We start from the raw sequence: 11,357 nt of genomic DNA on the forward strand, positions 1-11,357 counted from the left end.
GTGGTTAAGCAGTCAAGGGCTCAAGTCCAGGGGTCCATGGGTGTTAGTCGGAGCCAAACAGGCTGTTTGTTGCCTCTCCCATCTTGTTTTTCCTAATTATGATAATTTGTTTAAGTAATTAGCTACTAATAGCAGGTTTGTTGTCTGTCAATGGAAGCTTGTACAAAATAATTCATTCCCTAGTCGAATCCGTAAAAACATTCTTACCACAACTTAAACTGTAGTAACAATATTGTTATTAGTAATGATTAATAAAAACTCGTAATTATTTATAATAGAAATAGGCTACTACTATGTTCTATCATTACTGAACTTCTGCATGTATTTCAGTCTTAAAAAAGATTAGTAGTAGATTTGCATTATCATGATTATCATAGCTATAGGTTTACTTTTATTACGCTATCACTGTTATTATTACATTTTTTACAGTGTGAGTCATCGATACAGTAAACGAAGGCCATGAATGTGAGCCGGAACAAAGAAAAGGAGTAGCATACATAATAGGATTCTCCCCCAACCAACACGCCCGCCCACCACTGCTGCATTTCTTCCTACATCACCCTGTCACTCCAAGACTGTCTGGTTACCACGACAACGGCACCTGCCAGTGAAGATGTCGAGCCTGAGAATCTCTCTCCTCAACCAGGCTGTCTTGTCCTTGTGCCCAATTGAATAGAATCAATCTTATCATACTGTAGGTGTAGGTTAAGAATCAACATGGCTCTTACAGTAGGGCAGTACCATGGGCGCGTTCAAGGTGTTGATGATTGTCTAAACCACTATTAAGTATTTTGCTAGTATAAAATGCAATAGAATAATAGCCATAGGGTACGGATTAACAATGAGGCCTTGCTCAGGTTGCTGGAACCTAACTATTATTATGGTCAATTTGATCCAAAACATATAGTCAAACACAGGTGTTTAATGAAAACTAGTTCTTATACGTATGAAGCAGTATAAGGGACATTTTCCATCTTACATGAAATGCATCACCACAGCCCCATTTTCCAATAATGGAGGAACCCACTTCCATGGATTGAGCATGGGGTCAGACCAGCCCATACTGACAGAGATGGAGCTTTTGGGGTCAAAAGGCCAGGTAATATACTGTCATTCCAAAACACTTTGATTGACCCAAGTAGGAGGAGCATTTACAATTTCATCCAAAATGAAACCCAGAACATTAATTATTCAGATATTGTAAACGGGGGAAGAAGTGCACTGATCAAATGCTTATTCTCTAATGGTAAAGTTATGTGTGGTTTCCAAACACAGATGTTTTTCTTCTTTCAAAATGGTGACTGTCATGACAAGTGGACACATGCTAAGCTTACAGAAGGATTGTCCTCGCATGGGGAAATATCATAGAGCAGAGTGTTTTTTTTTTGATTGAGCTAGCACATAGCTTACACAGCATTGTCAGCACATACAATAGCTAGCACAACATAGTTAGTAGGCCTTCTTAGCTAGAACATTGCTAACGTTACAGCTAATGCTAACAGCACAGATCTTTGCTAGCCTGGAACTGACTGGCCATCCCAGCTTAGGGAATGGACTGTAAAAGCTAGTCTGATTCTATCAGTTTGTCACAGCTGGGATTGACTATTCTGTACATGCTCACTATGTGAAGAATCAATACGGTGTTATCATCAGAGGTGATTGGAATTCACTTGCCAAAAATCCTCTCAGCGACAGCCTTTGACTCTGTGCACAAGTTCTTAAAAGACCCAGATGCAAAATGATCTATCTGTCTGGGGACACGTCCTTCAAAAGTGACCGCAACATTTTGTTTTCATCAATTACATGGATGTATTACATGTCAGATGTAAAGGGAGATATACGCATGGTAAAAACCACTAAATAAGATCGCATAATCTTAGTGACACGCCTTGGGCCTTTTGTTTATACAAGCCTACAACAAGAAGGGAAAGGCTTTTGCTAGCTATAGCTGTCTCTACAGATTCTAAAACCATACATGGGTCCCAATGACAGACATATGATCAAATCACATCAAATGTTATTTGTCACACTCGCCGAATACAACAGGGGAAATGCTTACTTACTACAAGCCCTTAACTTCTTATGGCTGGGGGCAGAATTGAGTAGCTTGGATGAATAAGGTGCCCAGAGGTGCCCAGAGTAAACTGCCTTCTACTCAGTCCCAGAAGCTAAGATATGCATATTATTAGTATATTTGGATAGAAAACACTCTGAAGTTTCTAAAACTGTTTGAATGATGTCTGTGAGTATAACAGAACTCGCATGGCCGGCAAACACCTGAGAAAAAAATCCAACCAGGAAGTGGGAAATCTTAGGTTTGTAGTTTTTCAACTCATTCCATATTGAGGATACAGTGGGATATTGGTCATATTGCACTTCCTAAGGCTTCCACTAAATGTCAACAGCCTTTAGAACCTTGTTTGATGCTTCTACTGTGAGGTGGGGGCGAATGAGAGGGGAATGAGTCAGAGGTCTGGCAGAGAGCCACAAGCATAGTCTCGCGCGCTCATGTGAGAGCGAGCTCTGTTCCATTGCATTTCTACAGACAAAGGAATTCTGCAGTTGGAAAATTATTGAAGATTTATGTTAAAAACATCCTAAAGATTGATTGTTTGACATGTTTCTACGACCTGTAATATAACTTTTTGGACTTTTCGTCCGTACTTTCCGCTGGACTTGGATTTGTTTACCAAACAGGCTAAACCAAGGAGGTATTTGGACATAAATAATGAACTTTATCGAACAAATCAAACATTTATTGTGGAACTGGTATTCCTGGGAGTGCATTCTGATGAAGATCATCAAAGGTAAGTGAATATTTAAATGCTATTTCTGACTTCTGTTGACTACACATCATGGCGGATATCTGTTTGGCTTGTTTTGGTCTCTGAGCGCTGTACTCAGATTATTGCATGGTTTGCTTTTTCGGTAAAGCTTATTTTAAATCTGACACAGCAGTTGCATTAAGGAGAAGTTTATCTAAAGTTCCATTTATAACACTTGTATTTTCATCAACATTTATGATGTGTATTTCTGTAAATTGATGTGGCTCTCTGCAAAATCACTGGATGTTTTTGGAACTACTGAACATAACGCGCCAATGTATACTGAGATTTTTTAAATATAAATATGAACTTTATCGAACAAAACATACATGTATTGTGTAACATGAAGTCCTATGGGTGTCATCTGATGAAGACCATCAAAGGTTAGTGATTAATTTCTCTATTTGTGCTTTTTGTGACTCCTCTCTTTGGCTGGAAAAATGGCTGTGTTTTTCTGTGAATAGACACTCACCTAACATAATCGTTTGTGGTGCTTTCACCGTACAGCCACTAGATAGACCAACCCTATGGTATGTAACCTAAGGGGGTCTCCTAGCGACTACTACAGTAAGGAAGAGAGGAGAGGAGGTTAGCATTACACCATCAATCGATTAATTTACAATGGAAAGAGGTGGTAGGCTACCATGGGTAGAAGGGATGACATTTCCTATAGTTTAGGTGACAGAGGTCAACAATATCCCACTATAGCCTCTATGGATAAGAGATCTTCCATTGCATTCTGAATGACGTACATTCACTGTGAGCAAGGCAAGCCTTTGTTCACATTGGCTAATTATGTCAATGACTTTGGCTTGGAGTTTAAAGGCACTGCCTCAGAGATTGTATCTGAAGCAGCATCATAAGCAGCAACATTTCAGCGTCCATTACAGGAAAGAATGCGTTCAGTGAAAATGGAAGGAAGGCCCTTATTAACTGTAGGAGATTTGCGTTCCTTCCTACCAATGTTTGGGAATGTCAATTGCAGTAGGCTATATAGAGAGAAACTGGCAAACTGCTCAAATGTCTAGATGGTTGTTTTCTCAATTTAATAGACATGCATCTGAGCTGAGGTTCAGCAACCAACTGCCGAAATATTAGGAAAATAGAAATGTATATGATTAGGTGATATACATTTGTAATCTGAAAACATTGCTGAACTTGGATATTCCCTTGAGAGTGTCAAGAAATACACAACATCCTTAGGAAAAACGAATATATCATAGCTACTGTACTGTAACAAATGCCTCCCTCAAGAACCATGTCTTACAAAGAAATATATAATACCAATTCGTCATACTAATTCTCTGGGTTTGGTTGACCATGTCATTAGACATGTGCTATATCCTACATTTGCTTCAAATATGATGTTAAATGATTTGGACCAGTCAGTAAAATGATGGGAGACTAGCCAATTAATGGTGTCATGACATTGGCCTGTTGGGGGTGGTTTATGACCCCCATAAATACCTTTCCCATTTTTCCTCTCTCTACTCTACCAATGTGACTATTGAAAATCCCTTTGTTAACATAGAGAGTCTGGGAACATCAAAAGGTGGGAAACGGAACCCAATTTCGGTAATCCAACCAGTTGAAAATATGCGTTGGTACTTAATGAACATGATGTCAGATCAGTTGGCATCTGAGACATTATTACTGATGATAGGACAACATAAACTGTATCTTGGAAAGTCTACACATTCTAGTTATCAGATTCACATGGAATTGTTGTTCAATCTAAATGTTTAAAAATGAAACTATTTGTGAAAAGATTAAATGTAATTTTAGCTTCTTAAATGAGAGAAAGGTTTGTCATAGAGAAACTCTGCTCACTCAGAGGCCCCGTCCAAGTGAACAGACTTTGGTTGTAAACTATTAAACACGCCCCTTCTTTCACCACTATATAAACCCGTTGACGAAAATTCAACTTCCTGTTCCAAGGACGTCAGGACTTGCGTTAAAAAGGACAAGGTCACCTACAGAACTAAGCCAACCTCAGCGTGAGCTCTGGTTGAACGACAAGAACCTAACAAAATTTGCATCGAATTTCAACGTGAAGATGACAATCCACACGCAGAAAGGATGAATTTCGACTATACCAGCCAGAATATAGCATGAGATTAAAGTATGGCAACTTGGTATGAACTTTGAACTCTTATTCACTAAAGAAGTGATACCTCCTAAACTGTTGCGTTAGTGCAGCAACTATAGACGTGGGCTAGGAGAGGAAGGACAGCGTATCCATTCTACCATGCACCAATTCACCACGAGACATTCTTCAGAGGACCAGAGATCCATACTGGACCACCCCGCCTTCTATCTACGACCAATCTACCGAAGCGCAGCTCAGAGTAAATATTTATTGCATTTTCCTTTTTCAAATGGGCGGTTATTTAGACTGCATAACATACTGCATTTACGATAGCATAGCTGCCTACGGCCCAATAGAGACACAAAACCTTTTTGCTCCTCAGTCTTCCCGCTCTTTCACTCAAACCTAACCCCCTGTCTTTGTGTAACCAGCCATCATATCTGTTCCGTCTGCTAGGGATTTTTTCCTTTATGACATCATTTGTAATCAATGAATGATACATTCTGTGTATATGTAATCCTGTGTGATTATTTAGGTATTTAGTAAATAAATAATTAAACCAAATTTTGTATAGCTGATTCAACTTCTTAGCCAGGGTTCGTGAAGATTACTAGGTCTTTAAGAATTTATTCAGAAGATAGCAGCTCTATAAACATTATTTCAGGGTGCCCCGACTTTCGAGTTAATTACATTTACATGATTAGCTTAATCAGGTATTATTAATTACAGAGAAATGATTTCATAGAGTAGCATGTCATATCACTTAATCCGGCATAGCCAAAGACATGACAATGGTCTCTTGGTGAGAAACTAACCTAATTGATTAATCAACCTTGTTGAATCTTAATTCAGGACTTCTTGTTGTCCTTACAAAGAATAAACAGTCCACCTCTTTCCAACCACATCAGGGTTCAGTTGTTTACCTTCACAAAATCTGGCGTGTCAGTTACACTATACAGTGCCTTCAGGAAGTATTCAGATCCCTTGACTTTTTCCACATTTTGCTATGTTACATCCTTATTCTAAAAATGATTAAATAGTTTTCCACCTCATAAATCTACACACAAAACCCTGTAATGACAAAGCAAAAACAGGTTTTTAGACATTTTTGCAAATTTAATACAAATAAAAAATGGAAATATCACATTTACATAAGTATTCAAACCCTTTACTCAGTACTTTGTTGAAGCAAATTTGGCAGTGATTACAGCATCGAGTCTTCTTGGATATGACGGTACAAGCTTGGCACACCTGTAATTGGGGAGTTTCTCCCATTCTTCTCTGCAGATCCCTCAAGCTATGTCAGGATGGATGGGGAGCATTGCTGCACAGCTATTTTCAGGTCTCTCCAGAGATGTTCGATCAGGGTCAAGCCCGGGCTCTGTTTGGGTCACTCAAGGACATTCAGAAGCCAATCCTGCATTGTCTTGGCTGTCTGCTTAGGATTGTTGACTGGGGCGAAGGTGAATCTTCGCACCCCCAGTCTGAGGTCCTGAGCGCTCTGGAGGAGGTTTTCATCAAGGATCTCTCTCTGTACTTCGCTCCATTCATCTCTCCCTCAATCCTGCTTAGTCATGCAGTCCCTGCCGCTGAAAAACATACCCAGAGCATGATGCTGTCACCACCATGCTTCACTGTAGGGATAGTGCCAAGTTTCCTCTAGACGTGATGCTTGGCATTCAGGCCAGAGTTCAATCTTGGTTTCATCAGACCAGAGAATCTTGTTTCACATGGTCTGAAAGTCTTTAGGTGCCTTTTGGTGAACTCCAAGCGAGCTGTCGTGCCTTTTACTGAGGAGTGGCTTCCGTCTGATTTGTGGAGTGCTGCAGAGATGGTTGTCTCTCTGGAAGGTTCTCCCATCTCCACAGAGGAACTCTGGAGCTCTATCAGTGTGACCATCGGGTTCTTTGTCACCTCCCTGACCAAGGCCCTTCTTCCCAGATTGTTCAATTAGGCCGGGCGGCCAGCTCTAGGAAGAGTCTTGGTGGTTCCCAACTTCTTAAATTTAAGAATGATCGAGGCCACTGTGTTCTTGGGGACCTTCAATGCTGCAAAAAAAATGTGGTACCCTTCCCCAGATCTGTGCCTCGACACAATCCTGTCTTGGAGCTCTACGGACAATTTCTTCGACCTCATGGCTTGGTTTTTGCTCTGACATGGACTATCAACCTTATATAGACAGGTGTGTGCTTTTCCAAATCATGCCCAATCAATTGAAATTAGCACAGGTGCTCCAATCAAGTTGTAGAAACATCTCCTGGATGATCAATGGAAACAGGATGCACCTGAGTTCAATTTCGAGTCTCATAGCAAAGGGTTTTTCTATTTTTAATAGATTTACAAAAACATTTAAAAACCTGTCTTTGCTTTGTCATTATGGGTTATTGTGTGTAGATTGATGAGGGAAGAAAATGATTTAATCAATTTTAGAATAATAACGTAACGTAACAAAATGTGGAAAAGGCCAAGGGGTCTGAATACTTTCCAAAGGCACTGTATATACAAAAGTATGTGGACACCCCTCCAAATTAGTGGATTAGGCTATTTCAGCCATACCCATTGCTGTCAGGTATATAAAATCGAGCACACAGCCATGCAATCTTCATTGACAAACATTGGTAGTAGAATGCCCTTACTGAAGAGCTCAGTGACTTTCAATGTGGCCCCGTCATAGGATGCTACCTTTCCAAGTCAGTTCGTCAAATTTCTGCCCTGCTCGAGCTGCCCTGGTCAACTGTACGTGCTGTTATCATGAAGTGGAAACGTCTAGGAGCAACTAATGCTCAGCCGCGAAGTGGTAGGCCATACAAGCTCACAAAAAGGGACCGCCGAGTCCTTAAGAGCGTAAAAATCACCTTTTCTCGGTTGCAACACTCCAAACTGCCTCCGGAAGCAATGTCAGCACAAAAACTGTTCATCGGGAGCTTAATGAAATGGGTTTCCATGGCCGAGCAGCCGCACACAAGCCTAAGATCACCATGCGCAATGCCAAACATTGGCCGGAGTGGTGTAAAGCTCACATCCATTCGACTCTGAAGCAGTGGAAACACGGTCTCTGGAGTAATGAATCACGCTTCATCATCTGGCAGTCCGACAGACAAATTTGGGTTTAGTGGATGCCAGGAAAACCCGATCTGCTCCAATGCATAGTGCTAATGTCACGTTCTGACCATAGTTCTGTTATTTTATTCTTTGTTTTAGTATGGTCAGTGAGTTGGGGTGGGCAGTCTATGTTTGTTTTCCTATGTTGGTTTTTGTGTTCCGCCTACTATGGTTCTCAATCAGAGGCAGGTGTAGTTAATTGTCTGAGAATAATACTTAGGTAGCCTGGGTTTCACTGTTGGTTTGTGGGTGTTTGTTTCCGTGTGAGTGTTTGTCGCCACACGGTACTGTTTCGGTTTTGTATATTTTCACGTCATCGTTTATTGTTTTTGTTCGAGTGTTCATTTGTCTTTATTAAAAACATTATGGACACTTACCACGCTGTACCTTGGTCCTCCTCTCCTCCACCAGAAGAAAGACGTTACAGCTAACTGTAAAGTTTGGTGGAGGAGGAATAATGGTCAGGGGCTGTTTTTCATGGTTCATGCTAGGCCCCTTAATTCCAGTGAAGAGAAATCTTAATGCTACAGCACACAGTGACATTCTAGACGATTCTGTGCTTCCAACTTTGTGGCAACAGTTTGGGGAAGGCCCTTTTCTCTTTCAGCATGGCAATGCCCCCGTGCACAAAGCAAGGTCCAAACAGAAATGGTTTGTTGAGATCAGTGTGGAAGAACTTGACTGGCCTGCATAGAGCCCTGACATCAACCCCGTCAAACTCCTTTGGGATGAAATGGAATGCCGACTGCGAGCCAGGCCTAATCGCTCAACATCAGTGTCCGACCTCACTAATGCTCTTGTGGCTGAATGGAAGCAAGTCCCCACATAAGTGTTCCAACATCTAGTAGGAAGCCTTCCCAGAAGAGTGGAGGCTGCTATAGCAGCAAAGGGGAGAGAAAAACTCCATATTAATGCTCATAATGGTGGAATGAGACGAGCAAGTGGTCATGTAGTGTAGTAGCCCATCCCTTCCCTAAATAATCATCACACTATATAACATTATGTAAGCGCCTTCTATGTTGAGGCCTTTTAAAGCCTGGCGATGCTTAGTTTCCAGGCCTACAGGGGCTATGAATCGATGGTCTGTTTAACCTGGCAGTTCTCTCGGTGGTCAAGTTCAGTTCCATTGGGCAGTTTTGTCCAGACAGTGTCCAGACAGCTCAGAACATCATGACATACAGTTTCGCCGCTAGTTAACCAACTGCAGTGGGGAAGTGAAAACTGAGAAAATAGCATTGGATTCCTGGATGTTGTTGTGAATGCTTGATATGAGACATATGTAACCGGTCTGAAATGGCTGGCTAGTTAGCGGTGCACACTAGTGGCATTTCAATCGGTGACGTCACTCGCTCTGAGACCTTGAAGTAGTTGTTTCCCTTGCTTTTGTGGAGCGATAGGTAACAACCCTTCATGGGAGGCAGTTGTTGATATGTGCAGAGGGTCCATGGTTGAAGCCCGGGTTGGGGCAAGGACAGGGATGGAAGCAATACTGTTACACATACACAGATGGCAACAGAACAAATAGGGCACAGCCACACCCTAGTTGTATGATAGAAGCCACTCACAGGATAATCAAAGCCATGGCCACAGTGGGTGGCCAGTCCCTAAGAGACTCATTAGAGTAGGATCTGTACTGATTACCATTGTGTCTACAGTGAGAGCAATGATTTAAAAAAATAGATATTAAAATGTCTTCTCTGCTTCTGGGTTTACACATTATAATTCATGTAGTATTGTGCTGTATGTGGCTACTAATTTCCTTTGCATACAATATCTATTTTTCTAATGAGGTGTGATGTAATTTTACACAAATGTCACAAAAAATATATTTTACACTGATGAGGTTCCGGTGATTGATTCAAACTGACAAAAATAACCTAATTTTATTAACTTTTTGTGTGTGCATGCATTCTAATGTAAATTCGATACATTTTGTAATCCACAGGCTACAAAATAAGGACAGACACACACGCAGCCTCCTGCGCATCAGCCAGTACACCTCTAAATGTCTATCCACCATTCTCAATAATCAAGTGTAGGCCTTATATCTCTGGAATTTATCATATAGGCCTAATAAAAATGTAACTGCTTAAAACAGCATGCATTGTTGTTAAACATTGTGCATATCCATTTGGCCTTACATTGCTCAGCCAAACAACTTAATAAAAACAACTGCAAATAGGAGTCCATCAATTACACAACAGCGATGGTCTACTGTTTTCTTCCAATGGCGTCGTCAAAAAGGCCACCACGTAGCTATGAAAATACACGAATCGATTTCAATGCAAAATATGTCCATGATTTATTGACGTCGAGTGGAGAGATGATCAGTTAGAGAAATAGCCTGCACATGTACCGTTTCGAAACCATCACATTAGGTCACCTGGACAAGCCCACCTATTTCAATCGACCTTGCAATACATTTTCAGTACCTGCCTATACATTGGACAATCTGGGCTACAAATACATTTTTGCAGTGATGATTGAACATAAAATGCATTCAAGGCTAAAAGCGTCATGTGTATCTTGAAAAAACAAACACTTCCATGCATCCGCCTGTTTAACATTCTATTCGCATCAGGACTATTCTCCCTCTGCTCAGCTCGCAACATAACCAACCCGACCTCCATTTTCATGCAGCATCGTAAGAAACCGATAAAACAAACAATTCGTAGCTTTAAAATCTACGCTTGATGATGCATTCGTTGCTGGCATGTAAAATAATTATAAGACATACAATTGTGCTTTATTCTTACCTCATTTCCCGAGCTGTGTTGATTTCAATGGGGTGTGGAATGAGACCTCGGGATTCTGTGGGAGTGATACTGAATTCGCTACTAGCAGATGCGTGTTACTGTTGTGATGCTAGTCTGTCACACACCACAACCTCTCTCCCTCTCTCTCGCTCTCTCTCTCGCTGTCTCTCAATTTCACTAAAAACGCTATTTATTTTTCTTGGTAGGCAATTTTGAATATAGAAAGTATTATAATGTGCTTCATACGTTCGGCGTAAAGACTGGTTAGCAAAATCTAAGCCTAAACTTTTAACTTGAACTTTAAACGTGTATATGGAAGTGCGGGAAAGCACACAGATGTCAGATTTGGTTCCCACCTATAATGTGTGCATCTGTGAATCATAATACTGTGCACATTTTGGTCGTATCAAGGCTTAGTTTTGACATGTTCTGTTCAAAGCTTGCCAGGGGTTGCTGTCCATGGTGCTGAACAGGTGAATGGCGCCGCTGCCTTGCCAGGGGTTGCTGTCCATGGGCCTGAACAGGTGAATGGTGCCGCTGCCTTGACAGAGGTTCCTGACCAGGGCAGTGGGGTGCTGAACGGAC

General features: G+C 41.2%; 1 protein-coding gene across 1 annotated transcript in view; it reads right to left on the reverse strand.

Moving 5' to 3' along the window:
* The window catches only part of LOC109889096 (adenomatous polyposis coli protein 2), a 47,325-nt gene extending 36,449 nt beyond the window's left edge, over positions 1-10,876 (reverse strand). Inside the window, exon 1 of the mRNA XM_020480276.2 lies at positions 10,773-10,876. The gene's annotated coding sequence lies outside the window, so the exon portion shown is untranslated. The remainder of the gene's footprint in view (positions 1-10,772) is intronic.
* Positions 10,877-11,357: the final 481 nt, after the last annotated feature.

This window comes from Oncorhynchus kisutch, linkage group LG4, assembly GCF_002021735.2.
Source record: "Oncorhynchus kisutch isolate 150728-3 linkage group LG4, Okis_V2, whole genome shotgun sequence".
Taxonomy (NCBI): Eukaryota; Metazoa; Chordata; class Actinopteri; order Salmoniformes; family Salmonidae; genus Oncorhynchus; species Oncorhynchus kisutch.